This window comes from Microtus oregoni, unplaced genomic scaffold, assembly GCF_018167655.1.
Source record: "Microtus oregoni isolate MIOR12 unplaced genomic scaffold, Mior012 000072F_ref0000427, whole genome shotgun sequence".
NCBI lineage: Eukaryota > Metazoa > Chordata > Mammalia > Rodentia > Cricetidae > Microtus > Microtus oregoni.
Window position 1 is genome coordinate 3,567,433 of NW_024543979.1, and position 13,647 is coordinate 3,581,079.

At 41.4% G+C, this 13,647-nt stretch overlaps 1 protein-coding gene across 6 annotated transcripts in view; it reads right to left on the reverse strand.

Annotated features, from left to right (window-relative positions):
• Mapk10 (mitogen-activated protein kinase 10) overlaps positions 1-13,647 on the reverse strand; it is a 303,886-nt gene that overhangs the window by 20,918 nt on the left and 269,321 nt on the right. The window lies entirely within an intron of this gene.

Consider the following 13,647-nt stretch of genomic DNA (forward strand, 5'->3'; position numbering starts at 1 on the left):
TCTAATCCCTACAGAGAGACAAGTGGCTGGATAGCATATTTGCTTGCAAAGACCCAGAATCAGTGTTCTCTGCTCACACAGCTGGTACTGCTCTCCCAGATGACAGACTTTTTCAGTTTCAACATATTCTAGAGACTGTCCTATGCATAGCACAAGTTCCCACTGCAAAGCGAGATTTGAATGAAATTAACCTTTGGTTTTGCTTGAAACATTCTAACATGCTTCAGACATAGCCTAGCACTCTCTGATAAAATGGTTCTACTCATTCCCCTCCAGGCAGAAGAAGTTTCTTGATTAATATAGAAATATAGAAAAGGGGGCCACCTAAACCCCCAGCGTGGCCCCTGGGTTGCTCTCTGAGGTGACTTCAGCCTGACAAGATGCAGCTACCATTTATTTAGTACGGAGGTCAGTACGACAGGCAGTTTCCACAGTCACTCACTTCCTAGGACAGCAATTTCCATATAAACTGCCTGGCCTCTTGTTCCTGATATGCGGACTTGGGGAAATCTGCCATATAAACTAGAAAGCCCCAGCTTAGGTGACTTAGTACAGAGAGGCAAACGAGGCAAACGAGTCTTGGACAAGCGCATCAGCATAAGGTGGAGGGAGGTGAGCAAGAGGAAACATGGTATCCAGCCCTGACCAGTCCAGGCAGGAGCTACAGCGTTTCTGTTACAATGGGAGGAATCCATTCTTGTCCAGTAGGCTAACGGCAATAGTGTTTGGGAAACTCAAAAGTGTTACAGAATCAGAGGAACTCCCACCTATTAGAGCACGGATTCAAACAAACAAACAAACAAAAGGGTGTCCTTACAAGGAAGACTTTCTTGAAGATTTTCTCACACATTCTTGTTTCTGTGCAAGATTCATTGGCCCAGAAGCCACCCAGAGCCCTGTGGCCCTTGTTGTTCAGATGCGGCCAACAGAGCAGCGCTACTCAGCGGTCATCACACTGACGGTGAAACAAAGGAGGCCTTGGCTCGGCACCCCCCCCCCCCAACCCAAAGGAGAACCCTGAACATGGACCGCAAAGTCGAGGGCCTAGAGCATCGACCGCTGCAATGAGACCTAACCTAGGAAGGACCCTCTCCTTCAAACCGTAAAGTACGTCTAAAGGAATACGTTGGTTTTCTAGAAAGAAAAATGGATGAAACTGGAGCTATTTTTCAATATTTACGAAACTGTTCTAAACTAAGTGAAGCGGAGTGTGGACTGGAAGAGATATTTTGCGGTGTGGCAGACGGTCTTCTGTCTGTCCTGAGAACCGTGAGAGGCGTACTAAGCCTGAGAGAACGCATGCTCAAACATTTGGAACCCAGAAACTCTGAGCTTCGCTGATTTCTCCGTGCTCTCACGAAAGACTGAGCTCGGGATGCTGTGTGATTGGCTTCCCTGCAGAGGAGATTTTTCCATTCACGTCTCGAAACTGAACATGACTTAAAACGATAGTTCCTGCCAAGGTTCGTAAATGTCATTTTCTGCAGCAAAGCTATTTTTGGGAGGCTTTTCTGGGAGCTTCGGCGTGCAGATGTCCCTGGTGTCCAAAGCACGAAGCACACAGACTCTAACCACAAACTACAAAGGCAAATGAAGTGCTAAGTCCGCGATTTTTGCTTTCAGTGAGCCACGAGGGATGCTTTAAGCTCCTTTGTGTTTATGACTACCACCTTAACATATGAGTCCTCTGTTTGTTTTTTGTTTTTTTTTTGTTTTGTTTTTTTAAAATAAGTTTGGGTTTTTGTTTTGCTTTGAGGTTTTCCTGAAGAGAGTAAGCAAATGGAAAAGCAAATGGAAAAGTAAGCAGTGGAAAAGTGCATTCACACAAACATGTCACCAAAATGCCAGTGCAAAGGAGTTCTTGGCAATAACGGAAAGACAGTAGAGTAATAACACACTCACTCATATATTCGTGTTTAGGAAGCAGTGATTAGCATGTGATGTTCCGTAATAGCCCGGCCTTCACATGTGAAGGGAATGTCTGGTGTTTGATTAGTGAGCTATTCTCTTTCTTAACCTCAGTAAATGGGGAGGAGTTTCCTTTGGTAGGTAAAATTTTAAATAAAAAATAAAAAACAAGGGCAAAGAAACACGAGGCATTTTAGAAAATCATACCTTCACCACGAGTTAGTAAATATTATCATCCATTTACTAACCTATTGAATTCATTTATTCAATAAAAAAATCTTAAGTTGTGTGATAATTAGTGTTAATTGTCAATTTGGCAGGATCTAGGATCACCTGGGATGATAGGCTTCTTTGTATGTCTAGGGAATTATCTTGAAGAGAAAGACCCACCTTAATGGTGGTAGGACCATCCTGTGGGCAGGGGGTCCTGGCCTGGAGCAAAGGAAGAAAGAAAGGGAACAACACCATGTATCTACTGATCCCTGCTCCTGAAGGTGAGGATAGCATGACAAGCTTCTTCCCGCTCCTTGGGCTTTGGCCTCTCTCCATAATGAACTCTACCCTTGAGCTAGAAGCCAGACTAAAGGCTCAAGTGGTTTCTGTCGAACATTTGTTAATATTTTATCATATCAACAAGACAAGGAACTAAGACACTTGCTGAGCATGTACCAGACGATACTTAAAAATGAGACTTCAAAATGGAATAATTTGACTGCCAAACTCAATGAGCTCACTGTTAGGGAGTTTTCCATTCTTCGAAACTGCTACAGGGCACAGAAAGAACATTTTAAATTTGAGATAGCATCTAAAATGTTGGAAAATATAATAAAATATCTTCAATACCAATATTGATGCTGTATATGAAAAAGAAGTATGGAAGGGGAACACAGACGGGCCTTACACTCTCAGTTGTCTTTGAGAGGTGAATAAGTGAAGATCACCATCATTGTTCTAGTTAGGATTAAGCACCTTTGTTTTCTGAGAGGCCGTAGTTGTGTAGGCTGTTTATACACACCTTAACAATCATCAGAATCAAGAAACTATGATGAATATTCAAATCTATAACTTGAAGTCACATGACTAATTAGTGACAGAATTTTTATTAAAATACAAACATAAGGAGTTATCCAGACCCAATGGAGTTTATTCTAAAATAAACTATATTTATATTAGGGCATAGACACGTAGCCAATGTGGTGGCCATAGTCGCCCCAAAGAACCCCACTTTATGCTCGCTGTCTTTTTGTAAACTTTTCTACTCTCACAATGCCAAGTGTGATGGACTGGAAGATAAGTGGGGATGTTGGGAGATACTGTGATAGAGATCTGAGGTATATAATTGCATGACAAATTAAGGATAGATTAATGATTTTGCATTTCAATTTTTTCTATAACTTAGGCTTAAACTATTGCAGCTATAAGTTTTTGCTTCTACAAAAAACCATGTCAGCATTTTCTTCTAATTATTCAGCTTTTCAGAATGTTAAACTCAGAATTGGGGAGGTGACTGACTCAGAGGTTTTGAGTTTTGGCTGCTCTTGCAAAGGGCTCGAGTTCAGTTTCCAACACCACATCAGGTGACTCAGATTCACCTGCCACTGTCTCCAGGTCACCTGACATCTGCACTGGCCCCCATGAGCGCCCACAAATACATGACACACGTACACACACACACACACATACACACACAGATATACACATACACGAATAAAAATAAACCTTTTAAAAAAAGAATATAAGATTGAGCTCTTGGAAGAATGCAAATCTCCACACACAGCCAGGGTTGAGGAACACAGCTGTCATTCTGTGGAGTGCTTGCTGGCAGAAATCACTCCTCACGGAAGGGAGCTCTTTAGTCACTACCTTTCCCTTCTCTGGTTGATCACTATAAGATGAAATTGTCTCTTCTTTCCACGTGATTGTGTACCACGTATTTAAACAAAACTTCTCTACTCAACTTGATGTCTCAGTCCATCCGATCCTAGTCTCCTAAATAATACTGGCTTTGGTACTTTCATGTAAGTTATGGAAGACTGTTTAGTGAGTGTACGGTGCCACCTTGAATCAATTTGCAAATGAAAATACAGAAACACTGAGAAACAACTCCTCCTTTTCATGATCAGAGAGGAAATTAGAGCAAAGCTATGGATAAACTTTATAGTTTCCCACAAAAAAGACAGAGCGAATAAATCCTTTTGAGTTCTAGAAATATTAAATTGGATAATTTAACACTTGCAAAATATTTTAATTAAAGACAAGTTTTAGCCTGTGATTCTAATTTCTATTTCAATGTTCTGTTAGTTCACATGTGTAACTATATCTGGAAACCATCACACGGCAATCAATACTTAGATTCCTAAATGCTTTCTGTCAAAATATCTTGAACATCAATACTTCTATTCTGACTCTTAAAGCAGATGGGAAACAGAAACAAGAGTTGAACAAAGTTTTCCTTTTATCCAGTTTGGGACACAAGGATATCCAGCATTCACTTGACAATCTGACATTTTCTTCTGTGACTATTATGTTCTGACCTATACAGCAGCCATCTAGATGTTGGTTTGTGCTTTCAGCCTCTGTCCAAAGCAGGCTTATCCATCTTTGTCTCTACTGCCGCCTTTCAAAACATGGTAATAAAATATTTACAGTCCCATGATTTTGTGTGTGCATTCTATATTAAGCCAAAAGGTGACTTAAAGTACATGACAGTCTACCAAGTTGAAGCCTGCTTTGTTTTCCCCTTACTAAGTTTGGCAGTTTGATTATTGCCAAAACGCATATCTTATTGAAAAGTTTTAACCAACAAATGTATTTTAAGTGCAAAATTGGATAGATTACCAAACACATTTAAGGAATATCTTATTTGAAATATAATCTATTTATAGAAGATTAATAATTTAGGAAGAGTTGAAATTTCTGATGAACAAAACATTTTTAAACCTTCTTTTCCTGATCAGACAAAAATGGACACATTATGTCCCATGCAGCGCTAAGTCATATGTACTTCTGTGTTTTCAGCCCCTTCTCTGGCTAATATCATATTTTAGAATATACTTCTACAAAACAAATCTTCAAATACTGAAATAATATCACCAATTCTTCAAAATTACAGATATTCAATACATGGCTACAAAAAATCATGAAAGACAAGTTTTAATGGCAACATCAAAAAATCCAATAATCTTATTAGCTGATCCACAAAGGAAGGGAACCACCTGACAAAAAATTCAAAATGATTGTCTTAATAGAATTTAGAAAATAAAACACACACACACACACACAGAGAGAGAGAGAGAGAGAGAGAGAGAGAGAAAGAGAGATACAAATAATGAAATCAAGAACATACCTAAAATACAAACTAGAAATTTAATAGAAAGATTGAAACTATAAGCAAAAATTAAATAGAAATAAATATGATCTGAAAAGTAATATGTGAAAGATACCATTATGGCAGACTCAAGCAGCAAAATTTGTGAACACAAAGATAAGAAACTTGAGATGAGGAAAAGGAAAGAAAGAAATGAATAAATTTTACAGTAGTCATAGGGTAGTTTCCAAGCAGAAAAGTTTTGTATCATGTAAGTTTAAGAAAGAGAAGACAGTGGTATAAAACAGTTACTTAAAAGTTAATCACAATAAAACTGTCCAAATTTCAGGAAAAGGTATGAATATCCAGTTATTATAGGAAAACTAAAGGTCTTTAATCATTTTAAGCCAAGCAAGATTAAAGATACAAAGATAGATATATTCTAATGCACAAAAATACATTCTAATAATATTATCAAAATTCAAAAACAGATTGATGATCTTACACTTGGTAAGAAAAATAATAAACAAATAACAAAAAGGGAGTCTCAGTAGAAAACTTAGAGTCCAAAATAAAAGTGGAAAATACATTCAAAGTGCAGAAAAAAAGAAAGGAAGGAAAGAAGGAAGGAAGGAAGGAAGGAAGGAAAAGAGATAAACAAAGCTATATTTAAGAATATATATTTATATACATACACATATATGCATACAATAACAATGAAATACGAAGCCATAAATTTGAAAGAGAACAAGAAAGGATATGTAATAGGTTTGGAGGGAGAAAAGTTGTGAATATATTAATCTCAAAAATAAAAGCAGTAAATAAGAAAGACCTAGCAATCAATATACTAGCCTGGAAAACTGTCTTTAAGAATAAAGAAAGATCAAAAGACTTTAGACAAATAAAAGCTTTTGGAGTCCATCATTATCATAAATGTTTTGCAAGAAGGACAATGTTCTTTAAGCTGGAAAAGAATGTGCTAAACAGTAACATCTAAGCTTCCTGTCAAAGCATAAAATCCCTTACAGGGGAAAGTTGGAGACACTGTGACGACAGCTAACAGCAATGTATTCTTGAGATTAACAAAGAAATTATACGTGTTCTTACCACACACAATGATCTGAGCATGCCAGGTGAAAGTATGTCAATTAGTTCTGTTAACAGTTCATAATAAAGACATACTCCATCATACATAGTAGATGTGCAAAACTTTTGTTAGATTTTCAAATAGCCCAGTGTCTGTAGGCTAGGAACAATAACATATACACCTGCTATCCAATCCAACAAACTCTTCCTAAGCATCTTCAACTGTGTTCCTAGAGCAATCACTGAGCGGGACTCGGGTGCGAGTGGCCATTTGCAGCAATGCCCTTAGGGCCTCACAGGATGGAAGAACATCACTGCAGAGTTCTCATGGCTAGGGATGTCCCTTGGAAGCACTTTCCATTCCAGAGAAAGACAGGTCCAGCAGAGAATGAACAGTGGGCAAGAAAGGACAACTCAGAGTCAGTTTTACTTCGAGATGTCTACTTTGGTTTGGCTTGATTTATTGTTAGGAAGGATGCTGAAGAGCTAGTGTACCCTGTGGCCTGGATATGAAGGAGCTGAGAGACAGAGCTGAGTAACTCCTGGCAGCTGCTGGATTGTGGCTGGAGGTGGGTGGACCGAGAAGAGGCAAAGACTCTGTTTGGATGACTTAACTCACATTGGTATTCAGGATGCTCATCTGAAACAGCAGTCGCAACCCAGCAACTGATTTAGAGATCTGAACTCAGGGCAGCTGCACAAGGCGACATAGGAGAAAGGCCAAGTGGAAGATAAGAGCTCAGGGGAGAGATAAAATAGATCTGGAAAAAAAGAGCTGCACACATAATCTAAGGGAAGAGTAAACCTGGAATGTGGAGCGTGTGCTGTCACCATGGACACCAAGGGAAAGAGGTGTCACAATAGAAGGATGGCGACCTCAATTGGGCAGAGGACAGATACGCGAAGGGCTAGTTCTCCTTGATCTGCCACATGGAAGTGCCTAGTATTTTTGAAGAAGACAGTTTCAACGCCTGAGAAGTGAAAGGGGATTATCATTAAACAAGCACTACATTCAGGAGACACGCGCTATAAAGGTGATGACATCTCAGGGCTACAGGCAAAGACACAACTGTTTGAAGTCGGTATTGACTTTGCTCTTTGAAATGAGAGGAGATGGAGTATGTTACTGTATTAAATAAGGTTCTGCAGAAACCAGTAGGACACACACAGGAGAAGAGACTCCAATCCAGAAAGGAGCATCCCAATCAAGAATGCTGTCCTAGCGTTTGACTCTGCCATCGGTTTTCCCCTCAACAACTTCATCATCCTGTTAGCATTTCCAAGAAGCTGATTTCACACATTTGTGCCAACCCTCTTCTCATCCAGGCGTTCATGGGAAACACAAAGCTCAAACATCTGTCAGATGTCAGAGGTGGCGATGTTTTAACCCACACCTAGTTCAATATAAATTTCATGAAATGTTTGGCCTTTCAACAACTCTGGGTTAATGACATGGTTCCTCTCTGTTGAACTTGTTAGACTGAATACGTATTAGATAAAGTTTTATTAGGCAAATAAATCAACCTAGAATGCTGTGGGAAAAGGTTAACACTACCTTCAGCAGGATGGGGCCTCCAAATGCTGTTAATTAGAATTACAGATTCCGGTTCAGTATCTACTTCAGGGCAGGACCAGAAGAATCATTGTACAATGCTACTGCCACCTTATGGCTATAGAAAAGAGGACACAGCAGGAGAAAAATACTCCAGTTTCATCATTTCCACCAACAGTTCTAAGGCCGTGGCTGTGCATTAAGACCATCTGGGACTATGGAAAATGCCAGTGCCCACATTGCCTCAGGCTAGAGGTTCTTCTGCAATTGTACCAAGGTGAGGAGGGTTACAAGTGCACCCAAAGGTAAGACTACATGGCTGTGATCCCTAACACTTTTTTCATCTCTTACACAGTAATAAAACCAAGTTCTGTCCTCTACCTAGGTGTCCCCTGGGTATCCAGACACTAAGGAAAACACATGACAACCTTCAGGGGACTCTGTCTTGGTAGACTGAAATGGTTACTGTACATTTGAAAACACAGGAGGATCAGTAAACATGAGATCTGTATCCTTTAGTCAAGGGCAGCCTTCCAACAGAAAGGGACCAAATGTGGCATTCAGACACCATGGCAGCAGGGCTTGAATGGTGTCCCTGTGCAAGCCACTTGGTTTGCAATGAAATCATTTTACATCTTGCTTTACTAAAGAGAAGACTAATTCTAAATGCTCACTGTCAGGAACATCACCAAACTTCTGCTGAAACCTTCATTGTGAGGTGCACTATGTTTCTTAAAGGGTTACATAAAGCAAGCAAGCAATGACTGCTAGGAGACATCACATCACTAAATGACCAGGGACCCTTCAAAATCTTGCAGGGCACATTTTAATTATTGTGTGAACTGAGTGTAACAGAGGGCTTGGTGAGGCAATGATCGAGAAGTTAAGGTGAAATCAGGTGGTTTTGTTTTTTTTTTTTTTTTTTTTCAGATGTCAGTATGATGGTTTGAAAGAAAGTGATCCCAGCACTAATGGGAGGTGTGGTCATGCTAGAGTAGTCTTATTGGAGGAAGTCTATTACTGAGGAAGCAGGCTTTGAGTCTCATATATGTTCAAGATTCAGCCCAGTATCTCAGATTACTTCCTGTTCCCTTCTGATCAAGATGTAGCCAGCACCATGTCTGCCTGAACTCTGCCATACTCCCAACCACCACGCTCTCTACCGTGGTGATAATGAACTAAACCTCTGAAACTCTAAGTCATCTCTTTGGTTAAATATCTTTACTTTATAAGAGTGGTGTGGTCATGGAGTCTCTTCACAGCAATAGAAACCCTAACTAAGACAGTTGGCTTCGAAACTTTCTAAATTTAGTCACGCCTTAGAAATGGAGATTGTCTTTATGGCCCCATTAGATTTTTTCCCGATTCTTTACCCGAAAACCACTCAATACTTGCACCACCAACCACGTTTGCCCACACCATCCATCTATTCATTTGTTTCACACATGTACGACCCAACTGCTGCTTGTTAGTCATCCCAGAATTCTGCCTCCCTGAGCTCCAATGTGATTTAAAACTCCTTCTAAGTTATTACACAAAGTTCAGACTAAAGACACCCTGTTACCTAGGCAAAGGGCAGAACTTGTTTTATTCCTGCGTAAGAGATGAGTACAGGGTTCTGAATCTCGGCCCACCAGAATCACAAGGTGTGGTGGTTTGAATGAGAAGGCCTATGTAGACTCATGCTTGAATATCTGACCCCCAGTTGGTAGAACACTGGGGAAGAAGTTTGGTCTTATTGGAGAAGGTGTATCAGCACAGGTGGGCTTTAAGGATCCAAAAGCCTCATGCCCATCCCCAGGATGCTCCCCGCTTCCTGTTTGTGGATGTAGATTTGAGTTCTCAGCTGCTTCTCCAGTGCCATGCCTGCCTGCTGCTGTGTTCCTTACTGTGATGTTGATGGGCTCCATCCCTCTTCCTTCTGAAAAGTTGCCTTAGTGTTATGTTTTGGTTTGATTTAATTAGTTTCGTTTTAGTCTGGTTTTAGGGACAGGGTTTCTCAATGTAGCCCTGTCTGTCCTGGAACTCACTCTGTAGACCAAGCTAGCCTCAGACTTGGAGATCTGACTTCTTCTGCCTCCCTAGCATTAGAATTAAAGGCGTGAACCACTGTGCCTGACTGCCTTGGTATTTTATCCCAGTAACAGACAAGAATCTAAGACCCTTGGTGAGTGTGTAAACATCTCTTGAGCTGTCTTCCTATGTCTACTCCCAGGCTTCCATTAGCTCTGATTTGTTACTACAGCTGTATCTTCTTGCCTGCCACCTGTCTGTCATCCACTGAAGTTCTGTTTAGCAAAGAAAATGACTTGTTGAAAGTTTAAAATAGCACAGTGTTCTCCAGCCTTCTGGGAAATCCTTTCTTTTCAGTGGAGAGAGATTGCAGGGTCCAAAACGGTGTTTCCTTTTCTGGTTCCTGCTTCCAGTCCAATCTCCTTTCTCACCTGTACTCACTCAGTTAACCTGAAGGTATGCAATTCCCCCGACCTCTTTTCTCTTGGAATGGGTGTATATATTCTGAATTCTGCCTGTCTTCTCTACTTTATTCTTTCTGTTATCCTCCACACTTCTATTTAGAGATGAGTCCTCCAAGGAGCCTCTTCTAATGCACATTGCTGAACTGTTTCTCTATGCAATTATATTATATTGTGTCTAAAATTTGAACTATCTATCACTCAACATATATTCCTCAGTTTACTATGGTACAAACGACAGAAGACAATGATTGTCCCTTTGTTCAGCTGGTGTGTAGCTCTGTACATAATGTGAAACAGATCATCAACAAGTGGGAATAATTACTGTGCTCAGAATGTATGCATACAAACTTGGAAAAAACTGTCAATTAGCAAAATTAAATGAATGATGCTGGTTCAACATTCCACAGGTTGAACACACAAAGAGACCCAACCTTTACATGTATACGTATCAGTCACATAAGTTTTGTCAAGGCATCTACTAAAATCCATGAGTCTCTGAACTTAGTTTAAGTATAAACTATTCGCTAATAAATATTTATCTGACTACTAAGATCCAAAGTGCATTTTAAATATTTGAGAAACATTCCAAAGGGTCTCTCTTTGTTGATCTTCAGTTCTATGTATAGGATCAACTGTAGGGAGCAGAGGAAGCCCTGGGTGAGTGAAGTCCGAAGTGAATCTGCAGTGTTGACACCAGCATAGCCATGTCAATGACTCCAATGCCTCAACCCCTAGGTGAGGGTTGGCATGATAGCCAGACCTTCCTCATTGGTCCAGTGCAAACAATTGATCATTGTATACAATAACCAGCAACTGTAACTTCGATGTCCTTGATGTTTACATCCTGAAAGTGCTTGCCTGTTATGTTGGCTAGTTTTATTTCAACCTGGCACGTTATTATTATTATTAGGAGCAGAGGGAGCCTCAGCTGGCAAAAAATGACTCCATAAGATCCAGCTGTAGGACATTTTCCCAATTAGTGATTGATGGGGGAGGGCCCAGCCATTGTGGGTGGTGTCAGCCCTGTTCTGGTGGTCCTGGATTCTGTGAGAAAGCAGGCTAAGCAAGCCAATGTGGAACAAGCCAGTAAGCAGACCCTTCACGACTGCTGCGTCAGCTCCTGCCTCCAGGTTCCTGCCCTGTGTGAGTTCCTGCCCTGTGTGAGTTCCTGCCCTGTGTGAGTTCCTGCCCTGTGTGAGTTCCTGCCCTGTGTGAGTTCCTGCCCTGTGTGAGTTCCTGCCCTGTGTGAGTTCCTGCCCTGTGTGAGTTCCTGCCCTGTGTGAGTTCCTGCCCTGGCTCCCTTTGAGGATGGCCTGTGACATGGAAGTGTAAGCCAACCCCTTTCCTCCCCACATTGCTTTTGGTCATGCTGTCCATCACAATAGTAACTCCTACTATTGGAGTAGAGACCTCCTACTCAGACTAGCTAACCTCCTTCTCCCATGAAAAACACACTGAGGTCTGGCTGTAGCAGTAGTAGGTACCTATCCATCCAAGTGTGAGCACACCTCCTGACCCTAACTTTTCTGTGCATGGAGTTGTGTGTCTATCACGTCTTCATTCCCTGGTTGTCCTAGTCAGGTTGTCAGATTCAAGACATCCAGGTCATATTGACCACCACCACCAACAACAAACTAAACACATTATGCTGAGTAGCAAGAAGAGACTAAGCTCGCACACACTCGGGTGCTGTCTAGGAAGAATGGTTACAGAAGGGTTTTTAGCAGAGGAGCCTGTGAGAAGACCAATGGACTGATGATGAGATCCAAGTGCGCACAGTGAGGAAAAGTGTTCCAGAGGGAACTGCAACATAAAACCTTCAAAGTAAGAGCTTGCTCGCTATGGTCAGAGAAGCCGAAGGTGGCTGGAACACTGGAGAAACACAGTTGAGCCATGACACAGGAAAGATGGCCAGAGTATAGACAGCTGCCAACTTAAGCGGAGAAACGCTTTCTGAACTTGAGTTTGTTATTATGGTCACCAAGATGTGCAGGGTGAAACAGACCATCCGAGTATAAGGACTTTAGGAGCTTTCGTGTTTGCCTGCGAGTATGTGCACATCCCTTGCTAAGTGCTTGGTGGTGGGCAATAGAAGAAACACCATCTGGAGCAGTGCTGATGTAGAGCACTGTAAAGTTTAATGGCTGCTTGAATTTTTACTATAAAAATGATAAGTTTCTGGAGGATGTCTAAGATAATGTGTCTCATTATACATTTGAAGACCTGCAGGTGCCTGCCCACAGTGGAGCTGTGTGAAATTAGATGAGCACTCGACCCAGGGAGAGGTGGCACTTGTGTGGCTCGCAAGACGAGTCTAGCTCATTTAGACCAGGACGCCAAGATTCCTGGAGGACATTATCCTTTCCCAGAGTTTTTACAGGCTCAGACGAGACTGGGAAAGCGGGAAAGTGCTCCAACTGGCACAACACAGAGGAACAGAACTCAAGTGACATTTACAAACGGCACTGCTTACTGGTGTCACAACGAGTCTCCGTTCTGGAAGGAACATGGAGGAGCAGTATTGGGAGAGTAGAGTTGAGTCCAATGGATCAGTTCAGCACAGTGTGTGCTGTGATAATGGTGTGTGCACAGAGGTCAGGGAAGAGTCCCCTGACAGTTCTGAGAGCAACAGCTTCTGCTAGAAGACCTTTCTGCTGGTCTAAAGGACCTGTCGGCCTAGGCAAGAGGTGACAAGGCCTATAGAGGAAGTAGAGAAAGAGTCATGTGACAGTCAACACCCCCCCCCACACACACACACAGATACTGCTGAGTCAGTTGACTGAAGCCTGCGTCACTCACACGTCGGCCATAGGGCACAAAACAGAAGGAAAGGAGGCTGAGGGCCTTCAGGGTTTTTGGGTCAACTCCTGAGTCAATAAATAGCACATCAGCCCTGAGACATACCAGGGAATCACGCTTCTCGGCAAGCATCAGTGCAGAGTGTGGGCTGTAAACCCACAGAGATCCTGGACCACAGTTAGATGCTGCACTAAGGGAAACCAGTTTGAACACACTGTACCATCTTTAGAGGACAGTATCATATTTTCACATAAACTTTAACATCTTTTTAATTCCCAAATGTTTAGCAAGTTGAGTGCATAATTATTTTTTCCAGATCTTTATCTTTTTTTTATCACCAATTTCTGTGAATGGGTCTAGGTTCTGAGTTGATAAACTCTTTGAACCAGCTATAAAGACTTCTCTCTGCTGACCTAGTTTTAAAGGGACTGACATCCCAGCATCTTACACAGAACACATTTGTATACCACATTAACATACAAGATGAATACCCAAAAAGTGGACAATATTGTTATTCT